The sequence below is a fragment of the Schistocerca gregaria genome, chromosome 2 (genome assembly GCF_023897955.1).
Source record: "Schistocerca gregaria isolate iqSchGreg1 chromosome 2, iqSchGreg1.2, whole genome shotgun sequence".
Classification (NCBI taxonomy): domain Eukaryota; kingdom Metazoa; phylum Arthropoda; class Insecta; order Orthoptera; family Acrididae; genus Schistocerca; species Schistocerca gregaria.
Genome location: NC_064921.1, coordinates 76,717,689 through 76,730,209, shown reverse-complemented (window position 1 = coordinate 76,730,209; position 12,521 = coordinate 76,717,689).

Here is a 12,521-nt window from a genome sequence, read left to right as displayed (position 1 = left end):
CGGCCATGACATCCTCATCCGAAAGACGTCATTGAATGCGGATATGAAGGGGCGTGCAGTCAGTACCTCGCTCTCTCCCTGCCGTTGTCAGTTTTCGTGACCGGAGCCGCTGATTCTCAATAAAGTAACTTCTCAAGAGGCCTCACAACTGCTGAGTGTACCCTGTTTACCAACAACGTTCAGTATACCTGGACGGTCACCCATCCAAGTGCTAGCCAATCTCGACAGAGCTTAACTTCAGTGGTCTTACGGTAACCGGTGTGACCTCCACGGCAAAGCCGTTGGCAATAATGCTTTATCACAAGCTATTAAAATCGACGACGGATACGTAAAACTTCTGGTGCTGGACTACAGAACAGAAGCCATGAGCAGAGGATGCATTTACGGCCGGTTTTAATGCTTTTTGTACGGAAAGGATATGGCCTTTGCGCCACGTATGGAGCAACCAGAACGAAATAAAACTTCAAGCAAATGCAATATACTCTGCACAAAATCGGCCACTGTGTTGCAGAGGAACGGTTTCGGAGGTACTGTAAGAACAGTGCTATCATCAACCGTTCACAGTAATTTGGGGAAATGGAATAGTAGTTTTACTACGAAAATATACTTAAATTAGGATGCTGTTAAAGATAATGACTATAAATCGATAAACGTAAGAGTTATGAAGTGTTTTCTGAAGGTATCCGCCTTCAGTATAGCCTTGTAATGAATGTGAAACGTGACCGTGCTGCTCGTGCGAGGTGTGGCGACATACCCTATGACGTAATCCGGTAGATCAGTTTAGTTTCCGGAGACATGCAGGATCGTGGGAGGCAATATTGACCCTACGACTATCCTAGAAGATAGGTCAAGGGGTAAGACAAACCTACATTTGTAGCATTGGAAGAGTTAGAAAAAGCTTTTGACAATGTTGGTTCAAGTGACTGAGCACTATGGGTCTTAACTTCTGAGTTCATCAGTCCCCTAGAACTTAGAACTACTTAAACCTAACTAACCTAAGGACAGCACACACATCCATGCCCGAGGCAGGATTCGAAACTGCGACCGCAATCTATATATAGCATATCGATTGCCACAACTTCTGTCACATCGTCGTAAATGATCGTAACACAGTGCAATGAAAACACCCTGGCTTTTGTAACAAAAGGCAGTTCATGTACCTGAATCTAATCTACAATGAAAATATTCTTTTGGAAAGTACATTTAATTTTAGACATGCCTTTATCTGCATGAAATTTTGGTCTTGTTCGGCTTTGAATGATTTTTAAAAGTAAATGTCTTGATTCCACAAAATAACTTAACGTGTTATTGTATAGTGCTCGCTATATTATACAATATGACGCATTTTTAAGAGTTTAGTAGAAGATATCACGGGAGGAAATATAACTTGACGGCTCTAACATTGATATTGGTTTTCAGTGTTGAAGCAGAAGTTCTGATTTTATTGTTGCTTCACAATTAATTATAATATTTCAAGTCACCATGACAGAATACAGTGATGTGCTATGGCATTGCCTATTAGTAGAGATGTTCTCTGAGGTAACTGTTACACTTAAAAATACCCTTTAAACAATGACAAGCAATTTCCTCTACGTCTGTGTTGAACAATACGGGTAAATCGTCAGTGTCGGATATATATCGACTTAAGGGCACTTGATTTCGCCAGCCTTTTCCGAAAGCAGTTTTCTCTAAACCATCTTTCTTCTTGTCATCTGAGGCAGGATAACTGAGAAGTTCTTCAGCCCGCCGTTGAGAAAAGTTCTTAATGTTTATCCGTATTTCGTAAGACAATTCTTAAATCTTGCTGGGACCTGCAGAATGCCGTTGCCTCCACATGAACATTGGTGTTTCTAGTAGTTTCGTACTAGTATATGAAAATTCGTTTCATTTCACTTATGTAAATTTCTCAGTGCTTTAGACGGGTATTTCGCTTCTGCCACTATCCAGATTTCACCACCCTTTCTTACTTCACCCACTGACTGGCAGGCCCCCTTATATTCCTCTTTTATTACAGTTGGCGTTTTTCGCAGATGTTTCTCTACTCTACTGAATATGCGGTCGGCTGGTAAATAACAGAACAATCATGTGCTCCATGAAAATACATAAGCGTATGAACCAATATACAGTTCTTGTTTTGTAATTCACATCCTTCACATAAAAAGTTTATCGAAGTCTTAAAGTTAAAATAAACAGATAAAATGCAACAACGCTGCAGTGACTTTTGCTTATTATCACGAGATGTCCGCCTCCGTAGCGGGGCGATAGCGTTTCCGCTTAACTCGCAGCGGGGGGCCGGGTTCGATTCCCGGCAGGGGACTGGGTGTTCTGTGTCCTTCCTAATCATTTTCATCATCATTGACTCGCAAGTCGCCGCAGTGGCGTCAGCTAAAAAGCACTTGCAATACGGCGGCCGAACTTCCCCGCATGGGGCCTTCCAGCCAACAATGCCTTACGCTCATTTCATTTTCATGACGGAATAACACAGAGACACAAACTGTTGCTAACAGCTACTCTAAGCGGGCACATCTGACCGTGACTGGAATGGAAATCACGTGATTTGAATCAGCCACTGTTGTTGCCCGTTATAGACTAGTTCATCTTTGCACGAAATATACAAATTGACAGGATCGTGTTTGCTCTGAACCACGCATTATCACACGGTTCTTTCATTGGACATATTCAAATTTACTTAAATTGTGTAACGTATTTAGGTTCTGCTTATCCTATACATACCGTTCCTTTGTGTGTCTTATTTGTTTTAAATTGTGGACTTGTCTACCTTTGCGTGTCACCTTCTCAAGCGCAGCAGCTCACGGAGGTCCAGTGTGGGTTGCAATCATTGTATGGTAACGTAACCTAGTGGATAAGCTAATGCGTTAATGTGGGACTGATTTACGCTGGAAAAAAAAACTAGCTCTCATTCTGCTCACCAGGTGCAGATCTGGCGCTGGCGCCGATGTCTCAACTGCTGAACAAATTGAGTTAGTGGTGGTTCATAATAAAATCAGCATTATGCCCTTCTGAGCTGTTTGACGTTTTCTGCCCATGTCCCGTTCCTAACCTATTACGTATGGAAAGGTTTGTAAATCTTCTTGATGCAATAATTTACCAACAGCCGTACGATTTGCAGAAGTTTATTTTATTTTATGAACTTCTATTTGCTACCAGTTTCGGCATTACATTGATGCCATCTTCAGTTCTCACTCTTCATAGTCATAAAATCGCTGTACACGGAAGGAGCCATATAACTGGATCCGTGAATCAATCGTCCTGCAACAGCTCTTGGTGGCCAGGTGACACAGAGTCTGTGTGTAGCGATTTTACGACTATGACGAGTGGGGCCTGAAGATGGCATCAATGTAATGCCGAAACTGGTAGCAGCACATAGAAGTTCGCAAAAACAGACATAATGTCTTATGGGATAACAGCAATCAGTGATTTTATAATTTTACTTAAGAACCGTCTTGATTGCAAATTTTTTTTTAAATTCATATGACCGGTTTCGGTTCATTCAGAACCATCTTCAGATCTGATATTTCAGTTACAGGAGTAACCCGTCCGTTCTGAATGAACCGAAACCGGTCATATGAATAAAAATAAATTTGCAATCAAGACGGTTCTTAAGTAAAACATAGAAGTTCATAAAATGAAATAAACTTCTACAAATCATACGGCTGTTGGTAAATTATTGCATCAAGAAGTTCATGCCAGCCGTCGTCCCACGATCTATAATGGATCAACGAAGACATTTGTATATGTCTTTCTTGCATTCACAGCGCCAGATTCGCCCCTGGTGGCCGAAATAGGAACTAATTTATTTTTTGAGCGTAAGTCGGTTCCGCATTTACGCGTTAGAGTATCTGGCAAGTTTCGCTGTCATACGATAATTACAGCCCACACTCGTCCTCTGTACCTGCACTGCGCTTACAACCTCCTGGCTGATGCTCGATGCTGCGGCTACCAGAAACAGATGGCGATGAGACGGGCAGTCTGCTGGCTGTCGGACAGAGCACAGTGGGCCTGCTGGCGCTGTCGGGGCTTCCCACGGCCGACGGCCTCTGGAGCAGACACCGGCTCTGGCCGTCGCGGCGTAGCGCCTCGGCCACATACCGTTGCTGGCCGCTGCCGGGGCAGCAGAACCACTGTGGGAAGCGGAGCCGCCGCCTTCGTCTGCGCTCCACGGCCAACGCGCTCCCTCGCTGCGGCCGTCTAGATGTCGCTCTGTCGCTACTGTCTGAACCTGCACGTGAGAACAAGGGGGAAAGCTCCCAGCCTCACTTAATGCTGCTTCAATTGGCTCTAAGCACTGTGGGACTTAATATCTGACGTCATCAGTCCCCTAGACTTAGAACTACTTAAACCTAACTAACCTGTAACAGTTCTGACACTAAATGTAACTGGGTTCCTCTTTTCATGCTAGTCAATTGTCAGAATGAGCATTACTTCAAAGGGCATTAATTTCTAAAGTATTATGTCAGGGTGAAAATCCTAAATAAATTAATTTTTCTCTCTTAACAACATGTGGGCAGGGTGGGTTCTTCCTTGGCTCGGATATGTGGTAGAATTAAACAGCATTTTCACATAAGATAACTTTTATTGCAAGTTTCGTACAACTGTTTTCTTACTCGATGTTCTGGCTCCGAGAACGGCAGCTGTATCGTTTGCGAAGCCTGCTGCGGCATCGGCGGCGTCTGATTACGCATGGCAGTGTGTATCTCTTGTCGCCGTCTCGCCCAGTTCACTGGAGACGCGCAGCGCGAGGTAGCCCGTTTAATTATTGCGAGCGAAGTCGTGCATCGGATGGTGATACCTTGGATGTGGCGTCCCAGTGTTTCTCTTCTCTAAGCGACCGCGTGTGTCAGTGTAGTGCGTCGGCCAGCGGAGCGGCGCGGAGGTGGAAGGCCAGTGTCCCGGACTCGAACAACGGACTCCCGCTTGCCAGTCTTCGACCGTCATGTCTTCATCCCAGCTCACAGGTGATTGCTGATTTGAGGCCGTCTCCTTTCTGTCCTCACGAGTCACCCGGGTACGTAAATATCAGACTTCAAATACCTTTTAACTTCTGTCTTCTGGCGCCGAGGCTGCTGCTTGCTATTCCATTACAGCGGCGGATTTGGTGCGTCCGTGTATGATGTAGTCTCTTCTTGCTTGACGGTCTTCAGCACCGAAACTGACGGAAAACAACTGCTATTCTTCTCTTCTTCCTTCTTCCTCCATCGGGCCCACTGCGTCTCGCGTATTTATTCACTTCAGTCCACTGTAGGTGAACGACTTCACGGTCATTGCCTCTTCTGTCACGTTGAAAAGCTTCTCGAAGAATCTTCTTAACGTCGGTCATTGGCTCTTGGAATGTAGGCGAGGGTCTTTGATCACATGTGACGACTGAGAAACACGTGGGCCGGTCATTGCCTCTTATGTCACGTTGAAAAGCTTCTCGAAGAATCTTCTTAACGACGGTCATTGGCTCTTGGAATGTAGGCGAGGACCTTCGCTCACATCTGACAACTGAGAAACACGTGAGCCGGTCGGGCGATGCCCTGACGGTTGAACCGACAGCGTCCGCTTATGTGGAAATTGCTGACTTCACGGTCATTGTCTCTTCTGCTGTGCTGTTCTGCCCGCTGTTTGCCAGTATGTAACTCTCTAAACTAAACCAAGTTTTTCATTTATTTTTTACTTTCTACTTCTCTTTGGTTTCACTAATTTATTCACTTACTTGAAGTACCACTCAACAAACCTAAGGACATCACACACATCCATGCCCGAGGCAGGATTCGAACCTGCGACCGTAGCAGCAGCTCTGTTCCGGACTGAAGCGCCTAGAACCGCTCGCTCACAGCGGCCGGCCATTTAATACTGGTTGCGCTGCGATGGTGGATCTGTACGCTAAGACAAGTCGAGTGTCCGAATTGCGGACAAGTTTGAGCTTATGCGACTCTTTTTAAATCCTATTTTACACGACGACATTGGGTTTGATGCATTCGTTGTGTGGAATGAGTTACACGCAAATTGTTTTATATTTGACTGTAGATACGCCGAAACGAGTATATACTTCAATTTCGTAGTCTTGTGCGTTCTTGAGTCGTGTCTGAAATGAAAGTTTTGGCAGTGAATGTCGCACGAGTTGTGATGGAGTTATAGATCGTTGCGTGGAATCGCTGCATAACAATAAAATAAGAAACGTGTTTCGATTAGTGACTGGATGAAGAAAAGACGTCAGCTCGGTTGCTGTAATGGAAGACCCAAGAAGTTCTTTCAGTTATCTTAGATTGTCACCAGAACTGTTGACGTTTCTTCTAAATAGAGTTAATTATGCGATAAGGAATAAAGATTTGTAATGCATGAAGCACTGTCACCATAACTGAAATTACGCATCACATCGCATACATGCTACAAGACGCTGTTCTAGTTGGTGATGACGCTTTTTCATTAACACCAATAATTATTAACAGTAATAATTATTAACATTAACAGTAGTAATTATTCGAAGCAGGCGACGTTAAGAAGAGAATGGTTTGCAAACTACTCTCTAGAAGATAGGTCTGTATAGTGGCAATAATTGAAAATTCAAACATATGTGAATGGGGAGCACTGCTGCGACGTTTTAAATAGATGAATATTGAATAGTATTGAATAATGAATATTGAATATTGAAAATCGTAGAGGCAGACCAAGAGATGAATACACTAAGCAGATTCAGAAGCATGTAGGCTGCAGTAGGTACAGGGAGATGAAGAAGCTTGCACAGGATAGAGTAGCATGGAGAGCTGCATCAAACCAGTCTCAGGACTGAAGACCACAACAACAACAACAACATTGAATAAAGAATGCAACTTCCCAAATTTGTATAGTCTTCCCTCCTGTCAACAATACTCCTTAAAAAAAAAAAAAAGAATAGAGTTGGCCAATTCGAACGATGGTATTTTAGTCTTGTAAACAAGAGCATTTCTACAGCTAGACTTACATTTGCTTGTATTTTTCTTAATTCAGTTGTATATGTGATCCTGATTCAATAAATTTTGCTCTGCAGCTCAGATATTGTCAAACTATCTATGTTCTGATTGCACGTGAAGGTCTCAGGAGCAGCAATATGCTGCTTATTTTTGTAATCAGCATCACTGAAATCTCACGAACACCTATGGAAAGCATAGATATCCAAAGAGCGAACATCATTCTCCGTTCCCCACTTCATATTTCAGTTTGTCTGCACTCTACGAACACACATAACCTCAAAACCCATTCAACTATTGTCGACGAAGTTGGAACACGCCAAAACTGTTTAGCTTCATTGACGAGTTGACAAACGAGCTCCGCGCATACGCAGTGGCCGGTAGCGCAGTTGCCTGCAACCTGGAGTCGTCGTGTAAACTAGGCTTTAAGAACGCTTTCTACTGAGGTACTACTTGTTCACACAGGAGAGAGGGAAGACGGGGGGCTTAAGGTCGGTGTGCAATTTCCGAGCGGTGAGGAGCAGATGCAGAAAGAGAAATTCCCAGTGCAGGTAAGTTGATGGCTTGGATCAGCGCCAATACAGGACATCTACGAGAGATGCGGATGTTGCCACTCGACACAATACTTGCACTAAGAAACTCTTGGAATTCAGGAGGTCTGATTATCACCATTTGTTCGCGATCAGATTACCTGCTATATGGGAGGCTAATTCTAAACATCAGAAAAAGCAAAGGAGGCAGTTGTTTGCACAGCAGAAGTCAGTGTCTGAAGGCACGGGGGTGGGTTCTTGAGACGAGAAAGCAGCACTCGGGTGAGAAAAGGAAAGACGTCAAGGGCTGGTGACGGGCGACACGAAGTCGGTGCTACAGCGATCTGACTGAGAACTCCCTCTGAATACAAAACATTTTAAAGAATTGTGGTGGTGCACCATTTCTCTCTTCCTATAGTCGACCCACCAGTCCAACGGCATTTACAAAGCTTCGGCCAATCTGCGGAGTTGTTCTGGACCTCCATGGCGCCTCTGTCCAAACATACTTTGTTACGGCGTAAAGTGAGCGCCGGCAGGCCAGTCGGGAACGACAGAGAAAAGACGGCTGTGAGGTCAGCCAATCGCACGCTCACGCACCTCCTTCCAGGACGACAATGCGACACAAGCGCTGCGCCCGACTGATGACTGTCCATTTCGATAGCAGGTTTAAAGTGAGCCACTTCGTTAGCCGACGCATCGTAGCCTCCATCACTAGCATTCTCTACACAGCACAGTTAGAGATCAGCAGTCATTGCAGTTCAGTTGATTTTGTATGTCGCGCTTTGCTCGCATCTGTGAAATTAAAACTAGGTATTTGTATGTGTATAGTTGTAAAAAAATCATCAATACGAGTTGTCTGATTGTTTGTCCAGCAAACCGAGTATGTGGCACTCCTAAACACAACATATTCAGATTTCTCGTCTGCTCCTTCTCGCTGGGTAGCGATGCTTCTGAATGTTACCTTAACACACTCCAAGTTTAGTATCAACATCGTTCAGCTGAAAGCTAAACGTCTTTGCCACTCCTATTATGACCAGTGTTTTACGTCACTTGGCCCCACCCTCTCTCCTCCCGTGCGTGGGGACTGCTGTAGCAGGACTCTAACCTGTATTGACACACTGACGTTGCAGCTCTCCGTAGCAGGTATCAAGCTTGCTGCCTCTGTAAAGACGTGCCTCTTGGTGGCTACCTTCTACAGTGACATCTCAAGACAGCGTCTCGGCGAAGTTACCAGACAATTCTCTGAAGTGAAACTCCGCCCAAGGACAGCCGTCGAGAGCGTCTGCAATTTGTAGAGCTCTACTGTTACTATTAATATCCGGTAACCTAAACGCTACCACTTTTCCCTGCTCTCTGCATCGTGTCTCTGTTTTTCTACCTTGGAATGCCCTTTATGGTTCCAAGTAACCTTAAGCGTAACAACGGGCAAGTCATTACGTCATCAATATATGGAAGACTTGGCTCTCTGATTCAGCACCGGTTGAACCCAGTAAAAGTCGATCATCTTCGAGCCATGTAGTGCTACGACATGATATCGAAACCTGTATACATAAGAGCCCTCTTAATTCAAACCTCCGAAAGTTAGTCAAGGAATGTCAGAAATTTCAGACAATCCAACCCAACCGCAGTTCTCCTTGTGGTTTATTGGGCTAGAGCTTACAGTCGCGTCATTCAGATTCTGATGTACGGAAATTGGGCTCTGTATCTTACATACGTTAAGGGGGGTAGGACATCAAACGGGCCGACTTGGAGCAGGAGAGGCACCAAAGGACATTTTAATTTCTACTGTCTATAGTTTTACAAATAAATTCATAAAACTTTGTCAGCATGACCAGGAAGGATTGAGGACTCACACTCATAGCAGTGGAAGTTCAGAAACGTAGCAAAATACCTTTCTTTTACATGTGAAATTTCATAATTTTTTCACTTACTACTGGCTCCCTTTGTTGCTATAGGTACACTTTCCTTCCTAAGTAAGAGAGATTCTTCGATGAATTTTGCACAGCACACAAGCAGTACTTACAAGTAAAAACTCTATAATTTTCCAAATCTATTAAAAACTGTGGTAAAAGTTGAGATAATTAACTATAAAATTTGAGTTTTTCGAAACATGAAGTTTAAAATGTAACGGTTCATTCATTTTTTCATAAATTAAATAAACTCTAGAGTTTCATACACATGTAACTATAGTTTTTATGCTGTGCAAAATTTATCGAAGAATTTCTCATGCAATATTTATCGAAGCATCTCTCTTACTTACGAAGAAAAGTGTACCTATAGCAACAAATGCAGCCAGTAGTAAGTGCAATAATGCTGAAATTTCACATGTAAAAAATGTATTTTGTTACGTTTTTGAGCTTCCACTGCTATGAGTATGAATCTTGATTCCTTCCTGATCATGCTTTCAAAGTTTTATGAATTTATTTGTAAAAGTATAGACAGTGGAAATTAAAATGTCCTGTGGTGCCTCTCCTGCTCCAAGTCGGCCCGTTTTACGTTGTAATGGTACTTGGAATACGTAACCATTACGGCACCTCACCTCAACCTCTCGATCCAGCAATATTCTACTGTATTTCTGTAAAATAGTTAACATATTTCTGTGACAACATTCAGATTTGATTTCATTAATTTAGAGGTACTTTGATACATCAGTGTGTTTATATTGCAATGATATTATTCTTATGTGTATTCTTTCTTTTGTCACTATGATTTTTGACTTACTTGTAACTCTGATTTTAGGGCGCGTAAGCCTTGGTCGTCATGTTGAAAAGACGCAAATTGTAGTCAGTTTATGAAATGTGAACTTTAACAGTGAGGAAGATATTTTCAAGTATGTTTTATATTGTGAGGTGATGTTGCAACAAAAGTAATAAAAAAGAAGTGTAACTTAAATTCGGAGTGCTGATTACTTTTTTACATCACCATTGTCTTAATTTGCAAACGTTTAATCTTCAAGAATGGTTTATGAAACACATGTATAAAACTTTTGAATATCGCAGAATAACACCTAGGCCTCTTTGCATCCAAGCTTGGAATCATCACTACCTAGATTTTCGACGATTGAGCCATGAGTTCACAACGAGGCCAGCGTGGGAAACACGAAAAGATGAGTGCTTAGTTTATCCATTATTTCAGGAAATGGCTTTAATAACTGTGCTCTAATGACACCTGCCACATAATATAACTTTGTTCTTGCCCAAAAATGCAATATTTAGCAGCGTGAGCAACACTACAATCATAATTAATTTTTGTTGTGGTAGGGTTGTTAGAACGTCCTACCCCCCTTAATCAAGCACTCTCCAAAATAATAAACTAGAAATAAAATGAAACAAGCTTCTCCGTTAAAGAAAACATTTGAAAAGCAACGATAATATTATTCTAGTATATCAGTGACACATCTAATAAGAGGGTCTGACGTAAGATTCTAAGAATCGTGAAAATGAAACGACTACAAACGCTAAGTTGTTCCGTGACTGTCATGATGTTACAAGAAAAGACAGAGAGTAGTAAAAAAGGAGATTCGGTGAGCTTTCAGTCGCAGTTAAAACCAAGTCGGTCATTGACTCTGGATGCAAGTCTCCAAAGTGAAGCTTGAAGTTATGAAATTCTATAAAATGGCTTTAATGTCCCTACGCAGCATCTCGCAGTTACGGATTGATCTCACCATAGCAAGTGGAGTATGAAGTGGCTGCAGAATCAATCATTGGTAGCACCGACGATTCTCGTCGACGGCTAAGTGCACATTACCCCGAAATCTTTTTAAGTCCCTTGATACGTCTACTCTTGCGGCATAACAGGCCTCTCAGAGATCAAAATGAGGCGGTAAAGTTAGATTATTGAGATGTAGTCAATTGGTCCATGCTGGACATGTTCAGTGACCACCTTACTGCGTACGTTGTATGGGGTGGTTATTGGGAGTTATGCACTATACTGTCGGTTTCTTTATACTGCTTGTGTTACATTTTTATAAGTTTCTGTTAAGTCCACTTTTTTATAAAGAATTTGACTGTTGCAAATTTGCTGACTTACATTGCTAAAATTGTTTACAGAACAGTTATTCCTGTGTATCAGGTTTGGGCCGTGTAGGTAATTTAGGAATATTACCTGTTGTTGTTTTGTGTGATTTATTTGGTACTTACAATTAATGTAAACTCAATTTTGTACTTGATGTTTTAGTTGATGAAATGTGGGCGTTCTAGTCTAAATTTTAGTTATACTTTCCTTTATAGCATTAGCCTGAGTTATTGCAACGTACTTTGATACATTCTCTCTTCAGTGAGATTCGCATTTTCTTGTTACTTTGTTTTGCTATTTTCATGAGAGAACCGTTACCTAATAGTGATACCTGAAGTAACACAGGGTATTTATAAATGAATATTGGGATTTTAACCCTTTATAATATTTATTATATTAAACTTACAGCTATAAATGATATGTCAAATGAAAGAGCAACTCAAACAGTGTTACCAAGAACCTTATAAACGTTCAATATGAGCACCATTTGTCACACGGCACACATCAGGTCTATAGCCGAATTCTTCCCAAACGCTGATAAGTGTGTCTTCAGTGATTGTAGCAACAGCTGCTTCAATCCAGTTTCTTAATTCAGGGAGGTCTGCTGGATGCACGTACACACAATTCTTGATGAAGGCCCAAAGGAAAAAATCGCATGGCGTTAGGTCAGGTGAATGTGGAGGCCATGCAGAGCAAGCCCTGTCATTGGGCCCCTTGCGGCCTATCCAGCGTGAAGTTCAACCAATCTCGTACTTCGTTATGCCAGTAACGTGGTGCACCATCTTGCTGGAAAATGAAGTTCTCTGGCTCATCTTCTTCCAACAGAGGAAAGAGCCATTGCTCTAGTGTGTCAAGGTAAGAAGGGCCAGTTACAGTAGCTTCACCAAAAAAGAATGACCCATAAACTTTCCACTGAGATACGGCACAAAAAACAATCACTTTAGGGGAATCTCGTTGAATTTGTACCATCTCGTGAGGATTTTCTGAGCCCCATTGTGAGTGTTAACATGCCCACTAAGGTGAAAGG